The following is a 17,283-nucleotide window of genomic DNA, read 5'->3' on the forward strand; positions in this document are numbered from 1 at the left end:
CATGGCTCGTCTTCCAGTTCTGTGAGAGTCATGGCTCGTCTTCCAGTTCTGTGAGAGTCATGGCTCGTCTTCCAGTTCTGTGAGAGTCATGGCTCGTCTTCCAGTTCTGTGAGAGTCATGGCTCGTCTTCCAGTTCTGTGAGAGTCATGGCTCGTCTTCCAGTTCTGTGAGAGTCATGGCTCGTCTTCCAGTTCTGTGAGTCATGGCTCGTCTTCCAGTTCTGTGAGAGTCATGGCTCGTCTTCCAGTTCTGTGAGAGTCATGGTTCGTCTTCCAGTTCTGTGAGAGTCATGGCTCGTCTTCCAGTTCTGTGAGAGTCATGGCTCGTCTTCCAGTTCTGTGAGAGTCATGGCTCGTCTTCCAGTTCTGTGAGAGTCATGGCTCGTCTTCCAGTTCTGTGAGAGTCATGGCTCGTCTTCCAGTTCTGTGAGAGTCATGGCTCGTCTTCCAGTTCTGTGAGAGTCATGGCTCGTCTTCCAGTTCTGTGAGAGTCATGGCTCGTCTTCCAGTTCTGTGAGAGTCATGGCTCGTCTTCCAGTTCTGTGAGAGTCATGGCTCGTCTTCCAGTTCTGAGAGAGTCATGGCTCGTCTTCCAGTTCTGAGAGAGTCATGGCTCGTCTTCCAGTTCTGAGAGTGTCATGGCTCGTCTTCCAGTTCTGAGAGAGTCATGGCTCGTCTTCCAGTTCTGAGAGAGTCATGGCTCGTCTTCCAGTTCTGTGAGAGTCATGGCTCGTCTTCCAGTTCTGTGAGAGTCATGGCTCGTCTTCCAGTTCTGTGAGAGTCATGGCTCGTCTTCCAGTTCTGTGACAGTCATGGCTCGTCTTCCAGTTCTGTGAGAGTCATGGCTCGTCTTCCAGTTCTGTGAGAGTCATGGCTCGTCTTCCAGTTCTGTGAGAGTCATGGCTCGTCTTCCAGTTCTGTGAGAGTCATGGCTCGTCTTCCAGTTCTGTGAGAGTCATGGCTCGTCTTACAGTTCTGTGAGAGTCATGGCTCCTCTTCCAGTTCTGTGAGAGTCATGGCTCGTCTTCCAGTTCTGTGAGAGTCATGGCTCGTCTTCCAGTTCTGTGAGAGTCATGGCTCGTCTTGCATGCACTACTCTTCCTTGGACACGTCCTCCAGTTCTGTGAGATTCCTGGCTCGTCTTGCATGCACTACTCTTCCTTGGACATGTCCTCCAGTTCTGTGAGATTCCTGGCTCGTCTTGCATGCTCTGCTCTTTTGAGGTCTAGCCACAGATTGTCAATGATGTTCAGATCAGGGGACTGTGAGGCCATTGTAAATCCTACCTCTTGAAGTCATCTATTGTGGATTTTAACGTGTGTTTAGGACCATTATACATTTGCATGAGCCATCCTCTTTTCTACTTCAGCTGTATTACTTTTTCATCAAGAATGTTGAAATTTCATTGAATCCATTCTTCCCTCTACCCATGAAATAATCTCCGTGCTAACGGCTGCAACACAACCCCAAAGCATGACTGATTCAATCACCCCCATGCTTAATGCTTGGCGATATATTCTCTTTCTGAAATTCTGTGCCCTTTTTTCTCCACACATTCCTTTGATCATTGTGGCCATAGAGTTTCTATTTTATCCTCATAGGTAGTGATGAGCGAGTATGCTTGTTACTACTCGGTACTCGCACGAGTATCACTGTACTCGGGCTACTCGGCGGGGACCGAGTAATCTCGTGCTGTACTCGTGGTCTTCATCCCTGCATGTTGGCGCTCTTTTGAGAGCCAGCCCTCATGCAGGGATTGGCTGGCAGACCACTGCAATGCCACAGCCCTGTTAGTTGTGGAATTGCAGTGATTGGCCGGCCTGCACAGCGTGACCGAGCCTTTATACCGGCGGGCGCGCTGTGCTCTGCACACAGCCATCCAGACAGTCAGTGCAGGGAGAGTGTTGCTGCTTCAGGGAACGGTTTGCGGCCCTTTATAGTTATTTCCGTAGCAGGGCTGCAAACAGTGTGACCAGAAGTCCTTCTCAGGACTATTGTAGTTGTATACAGGCAGGCAGGGTATAGCCAGGTCGGAGTACAGTAGCAGAGTCCTTCTCAGGACTATTGTTGCTATATACAGGCAGGGTATAGCCAGGTCGGAATACAGGCTAGTGACCAGAAGAATCCTTGTCAGGACTATTGTAGCAGTATACAGGCAGGCAGGCAGGCAGGCAGGCAGGGTATATAGCCATTCCTAGTGGTGACCGTATACCAGCCTTCCTCATATCTGGGGCTGGTGTACACAGTCTAAAACAGTCCTGATAGTGTCAGACTTCTCAGCAATTGTCGCTCCTAAAAACCTGTTAGGTTCTTAGTGCGTCCGTGCTTGCATTTAAAAACCGCACGTGTGTGCCTGTCAGTGGCAGCGTACAGGTGCACTTGTGTGCGTTTTGCACAAACTTGGATATAACGCACAAGTCTAGTGAATACACATCAGCTCAGCATTGCAAAATGCGCAAGGGCGTTGGCAAGGAACAAGGAAGTGGACGTGATGGTGGTGCAGGCAGAGGCCGAGGTCGTGGGCAAGCTCTAATTTCGCAACAACAAAGGGCCACATCTAGTCGCTCGCACGTCCTGTCCCAAATTCTTGGGGACCGCAGCAGTACACCGCTCTTGAACCAAGACCAGTGTCAACAGGTTGTTAGTTGGATAGCGGATAATGCTTCCAGTCAGATTGGCACCACCACAAACACTCTGTCTTCCACACGGTCAAGTGTCAGTGGCCGTGATACTGCACCGCACATTTCAGAACCTGATCCTCCTTCCTACCACAAGGCCGAGTACACGTCCTCGGACATTAATGATCCCACACTTGGACACTCGGAAGAGCTGTTCACGTTTCCATTCGCACATTCTGGCCTCTCACCAGCTCATGTTGAAGTGGGTCATGAGGAGATTGTATGTACAGATGCCCAAATATTTGAGCAGCCACGTTCTCACGAAGTTGGCAACGTGTCTCAACAAGGGGTGGACGATGATGAGACACAATTGTCAGGAAGTCAGGAGGAGGAGCAGGGTGCGGAAGAGGAAGACGACGTGGTGGATGATCCAGTAACTGACCCAACCTGGCAGGAGGCTATGCAGAGCGAGGACAGCAGTGCACAGGGGGAGGGAGGCGTAGCATCCCAACAGGCAGTAAGAAGCAGGGTGGTGGCCCCAGGCAGAAGTCAGGCAACCGTTCCCCGGAACAACACGACACAAGGTGCCTGTACAAATGTTAGGTCTTCCAGAGTCTGGCAGTTTTTTAAGTTGTCTCCAGATGATTCTAAAAAGGCCATTTGCAACACCTGCCGTGCCAGCATCAGCAGGGGTACCAAAACTAGCAGCCTGACCACCACCAGCATGATCAGGCACATGTCAGCCAAGCACCCGACTTTGTGGGAAGTACAACAGAGTCGAGGAGCAGTGCTTGCTGATGTCACTGCTACGTCTTCGCTTGTTGTGCATGCGAGGCAATCCCCTGTCCATGCTGCCTGCGAACAAGCCTCCTCCGGCCCTGCACCTGCAGTTGCCTACGCAGAAATAACACCATCATCAAGCACGTCCTTGTCCCAGCGCAGCGTTCAGTTATCCATTCAGCAAACCTTTGAACGCAGGTGCAAATACACTGCCAACGCCCCACATGCCACACTTCTAAATGCTAACATTTCGCGACTGCTTGCGCTGGAAATGTTGCCTTTTAGGCTGGTGGAGACAGAAGCATTCCGCGACCTGATGGCGGCAGCTGTCCCACGTTACTCGGTCCCCAGCCGCCACTATTTCTCCCGGTGTGCCGTCCCTGCATTGCATAACCACGTGTCACAAAACATCACACGTGCCCTGAACAACGCTGTTTCACCCTAAGTCCACCTAACCACAGACACGTGGACAAGTGCTTGTGGGCAAGGCCGCTACATCTCGTTGGCGGCACACTGGGTTAATATTGTGGAAGCTGGGACCAAGTCTGAGCGAGGGACGGAACACGTCCTTCCCACACCAAGGTTTGCAGGCCCTACCTCAGTCAGTGTTTCACCCACACTCTACAGCTCCGGAATGTCATGCTCTTCAGCCTCCTCCTCCTCCTCCTGCGCATCCTCATCCACTGTACCCTCCACACCAGTCCCAAGCTGGAAGCACTGCAGCACTGCCTCGGCGAAGCGGCAACAGGCTGTGCTGAAGCTAATCTGCATAGGTGACAAACCCCACAATGCAGAAGAGCTGTGGACAGCTCTGAAACAGCAGGCAGATCACTGGCTCACACCTCTGAACCTAAAGCCAGGAAAGGTCGTGTGTGACAATGGCCGGAACCTGGTGGCGGCTTTGAGGCGAGGCCCATGTGCTCAACCTCGTGGTTCAGCGGTTTCTAAAGTCATACCCAGAGCTGTCTGATCTGCTGGTAAAAGTTCGCCGCCTGTCTGCACATTTTCGAAAGTCACCTACTGCTTCAGCCGGCCTTGCCGGCTTTCAGCGCCATTTGCATCTTCCGGCTCACAGACTGGTGTGTGATGTCCCCACGCGTTGGAATTCAACTCTGCACATGTTGGTCAGGATATGTGAGCAGAAGAGGGCAGTTGTTGAGTACCTGCATCACCTAAGCCGTCGGGAAATGGGTCAAACTCCACACATAACACCTGAGGAGTGGAGATGGATGTCCGACCTATGTACCATCCTCCAAAACTTTGAGGACTCCACCAAGATGGTGAGTGGTGATGACGCCATTATTAGTGTCACCATACCGCTTCTCTGCCTTCTAAAACGGTCTCTGCTCAAAACCAAACATGATGCATTGCAGGCGGAGCGCGATGAGTTGGAGCAAGAAACAGTAATGGGTGTGGGTGATAACACACAGCCGAGCCTCGACTCATCACAACGTGCAGTGGAGGACTATGACGAGGAGGAGGATGAAGACATGGAGCAACTCTCCGGCCAAATTGAGGATATGACATGCACACCAGTCATATCCTCGATTCAGCGTGGCTGGCCAGAGGACAGGGTAGATGATGAGGAGGAGGAGGACAGCATGTTCAGTCATCGTGTTGGTCAGGATACTGAAGTACTGGCTGTTAAGAGTCTGGCGCACATGGCTGACTTTATGGTAAGCTGCCTGTCTCGTGACCCTCGCGTTAAGAACATCTTGGCCGACATTACTGGTTGGTAACACTGTTAGACCCACGCTACAAGGAGAACTTTATGTCTCTTATTCCCGAGGCGGAGAGGTCAGGAAAAATGCAGCAGTTCTAGAAGGCCATAGTCACGGAAGTAGGCAAAGCATTCCCCTCACAAAACGCTAGCGGCATAGGTCAGGAATCAGTGGACAACCGAGGCGTACAGCCGAGAGAGGCACAAGTCCAATCCGCCAGAGGTAGGGGAACAGTCTTTAAGATGTGGGACAGTTTTCTCAGCCCCTCATGTACCCACAGCCCCTGAGGTGCGGGGTAGTGCCACAAGAAATCCTAAGTTTGCCCAGATGCTCAAGGAGTACCTTGCAGATCGAACAACTGTACTCCGACATTCCTCTGTGCCTTACAATTATTGGGTATCCAAGGTGGACACGTGGCATGAATTGGCTCTCTACGCCTTGGAAGTCCTGGCCTGCCCTGCTGCTAGCGTTTTGTCAGAGCGTGTTTTTAGTGCCGCAGGTGGAATCATTACAGATAAACGCACCCGCCTGTCAACTGAAAATGCTGACAGGCTGACTGATCAAGATGAACAAGGGTTGGATTGGGCCAGACTTCACCACACCACCAGCAAATGACAGCGGAATTTAAAGTTTGTAACGGGAATTTGCCATGTACCTCCACTCACCCATGGGTACACACTTCTGGACTTTGGCTAATCGCTGGACTGCTCCTCCTTCTCCTCATGCGCCATCATGATGACCGTTACAATAGTTAGGACGTTGCTTCAGGTATACCCCCAGTGGTAAATTTTTTCGCCCATTCTTTCAAAATGGACATTACAACGACAGGAGACCCGCTCCTTTGCAATGGGAACAATGTTTTGAGGCCCTCATGCACGTCTCTATCCAGGGACAATGTGGAGCCTCCCAATTTTTGGCTGCCCTGCCAAAGGGCTATACTACAATAGACCCACTTCCTCAAAATGGGCACATTAGACTCAAGAGGCCTTCATGTACGTCTCTTCTCAGGGACATCAAAGTGCCACACAATGTTTTCACGTAAAATCTTTCATGTAATCTCCAAAAGTAACATACACCAGCTCTATCTCACTATTAGGTATGTGCCCTTAACATTTCCGCCATGAAAATTCATTTTGGTGTCATTTTGGAAGGTTTTCTGGGGAGTCCGTAAAAATGGCGTAAAACGCAGACAAAATTGTTCACAGCTGTGACTTTTCAGTGATAAATGCTTCAAGGGGTCTTCCCCATGCTGTTGCCATGTCATTTGAGCACTCTTCTGAGACTTTTGTGACATTTTTAGGGTTTCTACATGCTGCCGGGGGTCATTTCATAAAAATACTTGGGTCTCCCATAGGATAACATTGGGCTCGGTGCTCGGGCCGAGTACACGAGTATCTTGGGATGCTCGGCCCGAGCCTCGAGCACCCGAGCTTTTTAGTACTCGCTCATCACTACTCATCGGTCCAAAGCATTTGTTTCCACAGTGCATCAGGCTTGTGTAGATGGTTTTTTTGCAGACTTCTGATGCTGAATTTTATGGTGAGGATGCATGAGAGGTTTTCATGTGATGATTCTTCCATGAAGGCCATAATTTGTGCAGGTGTCTTGAAAGTAAGAACAATGTACCACAACTCCAAAGTCTGCTAAATCTTCCTGAAGGTCTTTTGTAGTCAGGTACGGGTTCTGATTTGCCTCTAGCAATCCTACCAGCAGCCCTCACAGACATTGTGCTTGCTCTTCCAGACCTTATCTTCACCTCCACGGTTTCTGATAACTGGTATTTCTTAGGGTATGTGCACACGTTGCTTTTTTTCCGCGCGGAAAAAACGCACCCTCTGGCAGAGGGGAGAATTGTAAACAATGCTTTTTGAGAAACAACGCATCGAAAACGCATGCGTTTTTCATGCGTTTTTTTAGGTGCGTTTTTTAAGACTTGTCAGTGTAATAAAGTTGGTTGAACACAGACCTTTGGGAAAAAAAACCTGTGATGTAATTTCCTTCTCCACATTCTGTTTGGATAAATGGGGGGGCTTGGAATGGAAGGAGCACCATTTGAATTTTGGAAACGTTGAAATAAACTTCGCGCACCAAGCCCCTTAGGTACCTATACGTCAGAAAACCCCCACAAGTGACCCCATTTTGGAATCTGCACCCATCAAGGATTTTATTCAAGAGTATATTAAGCATTTTGAATCCACAGCTACTTCACCCAAAATGTTGCTGTAGCAACAATATTCTCACTTTTAGGCCCGTTTCACACGTCAGTGAAAAACACTGACGTTTTTCACTGGCGTGTAAAACACGCTCATGTCCCTCCGTGTGCCGTGAATCACGGCACACATGGGTTGTCTAAGTGCAATCCGGGCTCCGTTCTCCGTGGCCCGTGATTGCACTTAGAGATTAACTCACCTGCACCCGCTCCCGCTCTCCATGGTGCTGATCGCTCCCGCGGTGCAGCATCCGGCCGGCGCTGACCCCCGCAGCAGCTGCTTCCGGGTCGGCTGTGTCGTGCATCATGAATATGCGCAACAATAATGAGCCGGCTCAGAAGCAGCAAGCTGCACGGGCTGCAGAGGACATCGCTGGACGCCGGGTGAGTTAAAATGATTTTTATTTTAAAAGCACGTTTTTTTCTGGCACGTGTTTCACGGATCACACCACTGCGTGGTCCGTGGAACATCAGTGATGCCAGAAAAAAATGGACATGTCTCCGTGCGGCAATCACGCACACGCGGGTACGCCGCATGGAGACACGTGCAGTGAAAAATCACTGATGTGTGAGCAGACCCATTCATTATAATGGGTCTGCGTATGTCAGTGATCCTGGTACGTTTAAAAAAAAGCACAAACGTACCAGAATCACTGACGTGTGAAAGGGGCCTAAGGCTATGTGGCCATGATCCAGCGACACGGCGTCTAGTACAGTGTCAGCCTTCCTGCAGCTGCCCATGCCCACGATTTGGGTTCAGGCTGCTGTGGAGCTCTATGCTACCTGCAGAGAACACTCTCGTCTCCGCAGCATAAATTGACATGCTGAGGCTCGGGAAGCCACGCTACCGGTCAGTTTATGCTGCGGAGAAAAGAAGCACAGTGGGCATGGGATCTCCAAAAATCCTTCCACTGTGCTTCTACTGCACAACGCAGCGTTATGGACGCAGGGAAAACACTCAGCGCCCATAACGCTGCAAACCCTGATTGTGGACACACAGCCTAAAAAGCGTCAATGGATGAAGGGATGTCAAATATATAGAACGTCCCACCCCCGCCTGCATATTCTAAGCTGGCACCTTTAGTACCTTTCATGTGGCACTAAAGGGTGCCTAGCTTAGTATTTATCCAATAAAAAAAAAAATAAAAAAATGAAAAAATGAAAAAAATGGCGTGGGGTCCCCCCTATTTTTGATAGCCAGTCAGGGTAAAGCAGACAGCTGTAGCCTGCAAACCACAGCTGGCAGCTTCATCTTGGCTGGTGATCAATTTGGAGGGCTCCCCAGGCTTTTTTTTTTTATTTATAAATAAAGAATAAAAAAAAAAAATAACGTGGGGTCCCCCCAAATTAGATCACCAGCCAAGGTGAAGCTGACAGCTGGGGTCTGGTATTCTCAGGGTGGGAAGAGCCATGGTTATTGGACTCTTCCCAGCCTAAAAATAGCAGGCCGCAGCCGCCCCAGAAGTGGCGCATCCATTAGATGCGCCAATCCTGGCGCTTCGCCCCAACTCATCCCGCGCCCTGGTGCGTTGGCTAACGGGGTAATAAATGGGGTTGATACCAGATGTGTAATGTCACCTGGCATCAAGCCCAGCAATTAGTGATGTCACGGCGTCTATCAGACACCTGACATAACTAATTGACAGTAAACAAAAGCAAAAAAAGACAACAAAAAAATTTTTATTAGAAAAAACACTCCCCAAATCATTCCCTTGTTCTCCAATTTAATAAAAAAAATGGGTCCGCAGAAATCCATTTGGATGTCCCATGTCGGCTCTGGACCTTCTAGAATATGGGGGCACGTTCAGGGAACGTATCCCCCATTTTCTAGGAGGGCAGACCCTCCATTTGAGGAGAGTGGGTGCAAAAATCTGCACCCACTCTCCCCGGGTCACAGCTGCAGAGTGCGAGCAGCCAGCACAGCTCTCTGAACACAGTGCTGCCTGTCAGCTGCTCTGCTCATGTGACCGGCCGTCGTCTGCTGTGAAGGAGGAGGAGGGGGCCGCGGGGGAGCAGCGCTGCGACCGGACAGGTATGTATGACACCGGGGGGAATAGGGGGTGAACGGGCAGGGCCTGGGTGCATTTTTCTGTCGCATGTCTCAAGGCACATGCGACAGATAACATAGGAGCAGGGCAGCCGGTGCGCTACTGTGCGCGCGGCCATGTTGGATTTTCGGGAGGGGGGTCGGGGCGGGCACTTTGGCGACACCGGGGGCTTTGCCAGGAAGTGAGGTCAACAGGAAACCTCTTGACCTCACTTCCAGGTAAATGCCTGCGTTCTGGCGTGCCGACAAAGCCCGCGGACCGCAACAAAAAAGCAGGTCCATGCGGTGTAGCTGCGTTCTGACCCCACATCATTGATTTCAATGGGGGAGAGAACGCAGCCACAACGCACAAAAGAAGTGACATGCTGCTTTTCTTTCCGCACCGATTTTTGGCATCCAAAACGCTGCGGAAAGAAACGCAGCATGTGCACTGATTTTTCAGCTTTCCCATACACTTTGCTGGGAAAGCTGAACGCATGCAATTTGCCACTGAAACGCTGCGGTTCAAAACGCAGCGTTTCCGCGGTAAAAAACGCAACGTGTGCACACAGCCTTAATTACATTTCAAACTGAGGAAAGGGCAACTTGAAAACACTTTGCTATCTTCTTATAGCCTTCTCCTGCTTTGTGGACCTCCACTATTTTCATTTTCAGAGTGCTAGGCAGCTGCTTAGAAGAACCCATTGCTGCTGCTTTTTGGCACAAGGTTAGAGGAGGCCGGGTTTTTATGAAGCTGTGAATTTTGTATCACCCAATGATAGCAAACAAGCCATAACCCTAACAGGCTCATTAAGGCTAGACTCCTCAGCCAGTTATTTGAGCACACAAATCTCCAAGGGTGTATACATTTTTGCATAGGCCCATTTTCCTTTTTAAAATGTAAAAGATGAAAATAAATTTATTTATTTTTTGCCTAAAATACAAATTAAATGTGTCATCTGTAACTTACTGCCTTTTAGAGATTATTTCATCTTCAACTTGCTCAACTGTTCAAAACAGTCAAAATTGACCAGGGGCGCCCAGACTTTTACATGTCACTGTACGTGCAAACTGGCTATTATTTTAAACCGCAAATCACAACTCTACTAAAATAATCACCGACAAATAGATTTTTTTTGGCTGGGAATCCTGAAGTCACATGACAAATGTCGCCACGTAATACAATGCTTGGACAGCAATTCCTCAAGCAGTTTTCACCAGAATTTTGGTCTAAAACTTCTTTTAAAAAGTTACAATATTGGTTATTGAAAAGTGGGTGGAGCTGAGGCAGAAAGGGGTGTGGCTAAGAGCACCCACAAAATTCATACTTTACACCGCTAAAGTAGTATAAATGATGACAGATGCGCGGCTTCCCTGACCGGCCTCATTTCTGCATCTTACTGTTCAAGACTGAGATATAAAATGTCCATCTTGATAAATCAGTGCTTCTAGTGTAACCCCCCCCCCCCCACAGGTCGCACCCAACTCACATTGCAGCACAACCGCCATATCGTGCAGATGATTGTGCTCCGCATGATCTGCCACAAAACCCTAAATTCAATTATATTCACTTCACTGGAGGCGGCTTCGGGTGCAAACTTTGATAAATCTGAATTGTTGTCACCAAAGGATAATCAAAGAAATAAAAATGGAAAAGGAGTTAGCCCTAGCAACCAATCAGATCACTGGAATCAGTTTTCCACTATGTGAGTTGGAATGGATTGGTTACTAGAGGTGACTGCGCTACATGACCGGTTGCTATGGGTGACTTCTCCAGAACTAACCAGTTACTAGGCAACAAGAAGTGACTTTACCATATGTGACCGGTTGCTATGGGGTATTTTAGCAGACGGGACCAGTAATATAGCAAAAGTGACCCGTTGCTATGGGGGGGGACTTTCCCAGAAGTGACCCGTGGCTACGGGGGGACTTTCCCAGAAGTGACCCGTGGCTACGGGGGGACTTTCCCAGAAGTGACCCGTGGCTACGGGGGGAGAGGGGGGGACTTTCCCAGAAGTGACCCGTTGCTATGGGGGGGGGAAACTTTACCAAAAGTGACCCGTTGCTATGGGGGGGGGGAAACTTTACCAAAAGTGACCCGTTGCTATGGGGGGGGGGAAACTTTACCAAAAGTGACCCGTTGCTATGGGGGGGGGGAAACTTTACCAAAAGTGACCCGTTGCTATGGGGGGGGGGAAACTTTACCAAAAGTGACCCGTTGCTATGGGGGGGGGGAAACTTTACCAAAAGTGACCCGTTGCTATGGGGGACTTTACCAAAAGTGACCCGTTGCTATGGGGGACTTTACCAAAAGTGACCCGTTGCTATGGGGGACTTTACCAAAAGTGACCCGTTGCTATGGGGGACTTTACCAAAAGTGACCCGTTGCTATGGGGGACTTTACCAAAAGTGACCCGTTGCTATGGGGGACTTTACCAAAAGTGACCCGTTGCTATGGGGGACTTTACCAAAAGTGACCCGTTGCTATGGGGGACTTTACCAAAAGTGACCCGTTGCTATGGGGGACTTTACCAAAAGTGACCCGTTGCTATGGGGGACTTTACCAAAAGTGACCCGTTGCTATGGGGGACTTTACCAAAAGTGACCCGTTGCTATGGGGGACTTTACCAAAAGTGACCCGTTGCTATGGGGGACTTTACCAAAAGTGACCCGTTGCTATGGGGGACTTTACCAAAAGTGACCCGTTGCTATGGGGGACTTTACCAAAAGTGACCCGTTGCTATGGGGGACTTTACCAAAAGTGACCCGTTGCTATGGGGGACTTTACCAAAAGTGACCCGTTGCTATGGGGGACTTTACCAAAAGTGACCCGTTGCTATGGGGGACTTTACCAAAAGTGACCCGTTGCTATGGGGGACTTTACCAAAAGTGACCCGTTGCTATGGGGGACTTTACCAAAAGTGACCCGTTGCTATGGGGGACTTTACCAAAAGTGACCCGTTGCTATGGGGGACTTTACCAAAAGTGACCCGTTGCTATGGGGGACTTTACCAAAAGTGACCCGTTGCTATGGGGGACTTTACCAAAAGTGACCCGTTGCTATGGGGGACTTTACCAAAAGTGACCCGTTGCTATGGGGGACTTTACCAAAAGTGACCCGTTGCTATGGGGGACTTTACCAAAAGTGACCCGTTGCTATGGGGGACTTTACCAAAAGTGACCCGTTGCTATGGGGGACTTTACCAAAAGTGACCCGTTGCTATGGGGGACTTTACCAAAAGTGACCCGTTGCTATGGGGGACTTTACCAAAAGTGACCCGTTGCTATGGGGGACTTTACCAAAAGTGACCCGTTGCTATGGGGGACTTTACCAAAAGTGACCCGTTGCTATGGGGGACTTTACCAAAAGTGACCCGTTGCTATGGGGGACTTTACCAAAAGTGACCCGTTGCTATGGGGGACTTTACCAAAAGTGACCCGTTGCTATGGGGGACTTTACCAAAAGTGACCCGTTGCTATGGGGGACTTTACCAAAAGTGACCCGTTGCTATGGGGGACTTTACCAAAAGTGACCCGTTGCTATGGGGGACTTTACCAAAAGTGACCCGTTGCTATGGGGGACTTTACCAAAAGTGACCCGTTGCTATGGGGGACTTTACCAAAAGTGACCCGTTGCTATGGGGGACTTTACCAAAAGTGACCCGTTGCTATGGGGGACTTTACCAAAAGTGACCCGTTGCTATGGGGGACTTTACCAAAAGTGACCCGTTGCTATGGGGGACTTTACCAAAAGTGACCCGTTGCTATGGGGGACTTTACCAAAAGTGACCCGTTGCTATGGGGGACTTTACCAAAAGTGACCCGTTGCTATGGGGGACTTTACCAAAAGTGACCCGTTGCTATGGGGGACTTTACCAAAAGTGACCCGTTGCTATGGGGGACTTTACCAAAAGTGACCCGTTGCTATGGGGGACTTTACCAAAAGTGACCCGTTGCTATGGGGGACTTTACCAAAAGTGACCCGTTGCTATGGGGGACTTTACCAAAAGTGACCCGTTGCTATGGGGGACTTTACCAAAAGTGACCCGTTGCTATGGGGGACTTTACCAAAAGTGACCCGTTGCTATGGGGGACTTTACCAAAAGTGACCCGTTGCTATGGGGGACTTTACCAAAAGTGACCCGTTGCTATGGGGGACTTTACCAAAAGTGACCCGTTGCTATGGGGGACTTTACCAAAAGTGACCCGTTGCTATGGGGGACTTTACCAAAAGTGACCCGTTGCTATGGGGGACTTTACCAAAAGTGACCCGTTGCTATGGGGGACTTTACCAAAAGTGACCCGTTGCTATGGGGGACTTTACCAAAAGTGACCCGTTGCTATGGGGGACTTTACCAAAAGTGACCCGTTGCTATGGGGGACTTTACCAAAAGTGACCCGTTGCTATGGGGGACTTTACCAAAAGTGACCCGTTGCTATGGGGGACTTTACCAAAAGTGACCCGTTGCTATGGGGGACTTTACCAAAAGTGACCCGTTGCTATGGGGGACTTTACCAAAAGTGACCCGTTGCTATGGGGGACTTTACCAAAAGTGACCCGTTGCTATGGGGGACTTTACCAAAAGTGACCCGTTGCTATGGGGGACTTTACCAAAAGTGACCCGTTGCTATGGGGGACTTTACCAAAAGTGACCCGTTGCTATGGGGGACTTTACCAAAAGTGACCCGTTGCTATGGGGGACTTTACCAAAAGTGACCCGTTGCTATGGGGGACTTTACCAAAAGTGACCCGTTGCTATGGGGGACTTTACCAAAAGTGACCCGTTGCTATGGGGGACTTTACCAAAAGTGACCCGTTGCTATGGGGGACTTTACCAAAAGTGACCCGTTGCTATGGGGGACTTTACCAAAAGTGACCCGTTGCTATGGGGGACTTTACCAAAAGTGACCCGTTGCTATGGGGGACTTTACCAAAAGTGACCCGTTGCTATGGGGGACTTTACCAAAAGTGACCCGTTGCTATGGGGGACTTTACCAAAAGTGACCCGTTGCTATGGGGGACTTTACCAAAAGTGACCCGTTGCTATGGGGGACTTTACCAAAAGTGACCCGTTGCTATGGGGGACTTTACCAAAAGTGACCCGTTGCTATGGGGGACTTTACCAAAAGTGACCCGTTGCTATGGGGGACTTTACCAAAAGTGACCCGTTGCTATGGGGGACTTTACCAAAAGTGACCCGTTGCTATGGGGGACTTTACCAAAAGTGACCCGTTGCTATGGGGGACTTTACCAAAAGTGACCCGTTGCTATGGGGGACTTTACCAAAAGTGACCCGTTGCTATGGGGCGGGGGACTTTACCAAAAGTGACCCGTTGCTATGGGGCGGGGGACTTTACCAAAAGTGACCCGTTGCTATGGGGCGGGGGACTTTACCAAAAGTGACCCGTTGCTATGGGGCGGGGGACTTTACCAAAAGTGACCCGTTGCTATGGGGCGGGGGACTTTACCAAAAGTGACCCGTTGCTATGGGGCGGGGGACTTTACCAAAAGTGACCCGTTGCTATGGGGCGGGGGACTTTACCAAAAGTGACCCGTTGCTATGGGGCGGGGGACTTTACCAAAAGTGACCCGTTGCTATGGGGCGGGGGACTTTACCAAAAGTGACCCGTTGCTATGGGGCGGGGGACTTTACCAAAAGTGACCCGTTGCTATGGGGCGGGGGACTTTACCAAAAGTGACCCGTTGCTATGGGGCGGGGGACTTTACCAAAAGTGACCCGTTGCTATGGGGCGGGGGACTTTACCAAAAGTGACCCGTTGCTATGGGGCGGGGGACTTTACCAAAAGTGACCAGTTGCTATGGGGGGACTTTACCAGAAGTGACCGGTTGCTATGGGGGACTTTACCAGACGTGACCGGTTGCTATGGGGGACTTTACCAGAAGTGACCGGTTGCTATGGGGGGGACTTTACCAGAAGTGACCGGTTGCTATGGGGGGACTTTACCAGAAGTGACCGGTTGCTATGGGGGACTTTACCAGAAGTGACCGGTTGCTATGGGGGGACTTTACCAGAAGTGACCGGTTGCTATGGGGGGACTTTACCAGAAGTGACCGGTTGCTATGGGGGGGACTTTACCAGAAGTGACCAGTTGCTATGGGGGGGACTTTACCAGAAGTGACCGGTTACTATGGGGGACTTTACCAGAAGTGACCCGTTGCTATGGGGGGACTTTACCAGAAGTGACCGGTTGCTATGGGGGACTTTACCAGAAGTGACCCGTTGCTATGGGGGGACTTTACCAGAAGTGACCGGTTGCTATGGGAGGACTTTACCAGAAGTGACCGGTTGCTATGGGGGACTTTACCAGAAGTGACCGGTTGCTATGGGGGACTTTACCAGAAGTGACCGGTTGCTATGGGGGGACTTTACCAGAAGTGACCGGTTGCTATGGGGGGACTTTACCAGAAGTGACCCGTTGCTATGGGGGGACTTTACCAGAAGTGACCGGTTACTATGGGGGGACTTTACCAGAAGTGACCGGTTGCTATGGGGGGACTTTACCAGAAGTGACCGGTTGCTATGGGGGGGACTTTACCAGAAGTGACAGTTTGCTATGGGGGGGACTTTACCAGAAGTGACAGGTTGCTATGGGGGACTTTACCAGAAGTGACCGGTTGCTATGGGGGGACTTTACCAGAAGTGACCGGTTGCTATGGGGGACTTTACCAGAAGTGACCCGTTGCTATGGGGGGACTTTACCAGAAGTGACCGGTTGCTATGGGGGGACTTTACCAGAAGTGACCGGTTGCTATGGGGGGACTTTACCAGAAGTGACCCGTTGCTATGGGGGGACTTTACCAGAAGTGACCCGTTGCTATGGGGGGACTTTACCAGAAGTGACCGGTTGCTATGGGGGACTTTACCAGAAGTGACCGGTTGCTATGGGAGGACATTACCAGAAGTGACCGGTTGCTATGGGGGGGACTTTACCAGAAGTGACCGGTTGCTATGGGGGGACTTTACCAGAAGTGACCGGTTGCTATGGGGGACTTTACCAGAAGTGACCGGTTGCTATGGGGGACTTTACCAGAAGTGACCCGTTGCTATGGGGGGACTTTACCAGAAGTGACCCGTTGCTATGGGGGACAGTGCCCCTCGCCCGTCCCCGCTGCTTCCCGCCCGCACACAGACGTCTCCCGCTCTCTCCCGTCCTCGGAGGTGCATGTGAGGGGTGCGCGCTGGGCCTCGGCCACATTTCCCCTCTTCGCCCGCTCCTCCCGCCTCAGGCCTGCTTTCCTGCCCTCCTCCCCGCTCTTTCCTGGTCGCCGGGAGCGGCGGGCGGACTCCGGGGAGTCGGGGAGGGCGGCGGGGAAGCCCCGGGAGCGCTGTGAGCCGGCAGCTCTGCCGCTGGTTGCCAGTTACCGTTTGGGGGCGAGTTCTCGTGGTGTTTTGTGGGCGATAATGGCGTCCTTCCTCGCGAGAGAATCCAGCACCTCCTCTCCTCCTCGCTATCGCTGATCCCGCACTGCGCATGCGTGGCGTACGGTAGAGGACGCATGCGTGATGGGACACTGGGCGACTAACGCCACCTGCTGCTCATAGTGTGACAGTGCAGAGGAGACAGTGCAGAGGAGACAGTGCAGAGGAGACAGTGCAGAGGAGACAGTGCAGAAGAGACAGTGCAGAGTGGACAGAGTGCAGAGGAGACAGTGCAGAAGAGACAGTGCAGAGGAGACAGTGCAGAGGAGACAGTGCAGAGGAGACAGTGCAGAGGAGACAGAGTGCAGAGGAGACAGTGCAGAGGTGACAGTGCAGAGGAGACAGTGCAGAGGAGACAGAGTGCAGAGGAGACAGTGCAGAGGTGACAGTGCAGAGGAGACAGTGCAGAGGAGACAGTGCAGAGGAGACAGAGTGCAGAGGAGACAGTGCAGAGGAGACAGTGCAGAGGAGACAGTGCAGAAGAGACA

At 50.8% G+C, this 17,283-nt stretch overlaps 1 protein-coding gene across 1 annotated transcript in view; it reads right to left on the minus strand.

The window, feature by feature from the left end:
• BANP (BTG3 associated nuclear protein) overlaps positions 1-16,830 on the minus strand; it is a 469,223-nt gene extending 452,393 nt beyond the window's left edge. Inside the window, exon 1 of the mRNA XM_075326225.1 lies at positions 16,739-16,830. The gene's annotated coding sequence lies outside the window, so the exon portion shown is untranslated. The remainder of the gene's footprint in view (positions 1-16,738) is intronic.
• Between the last annotated feature and the right edge of the window lie 453 nt (positions 16,831-17,283).

The sequence above is a fragment of the Anomaloglossus baeobatrachus genome, chromosome 10, assembly GCF_048569485.1.
Source record: "Anomaloglossus baeobatrachus isolate aAnoBae1 chromosome 10, aAnoBae1.hap1, whole genome shotgun sequence".
NCBI lineage: Eukaryota > Metazoa > Chordata > Amphibia > Anura > Aromobatidae > Anomaloglossus > Anomaloglossus baeobatrachus.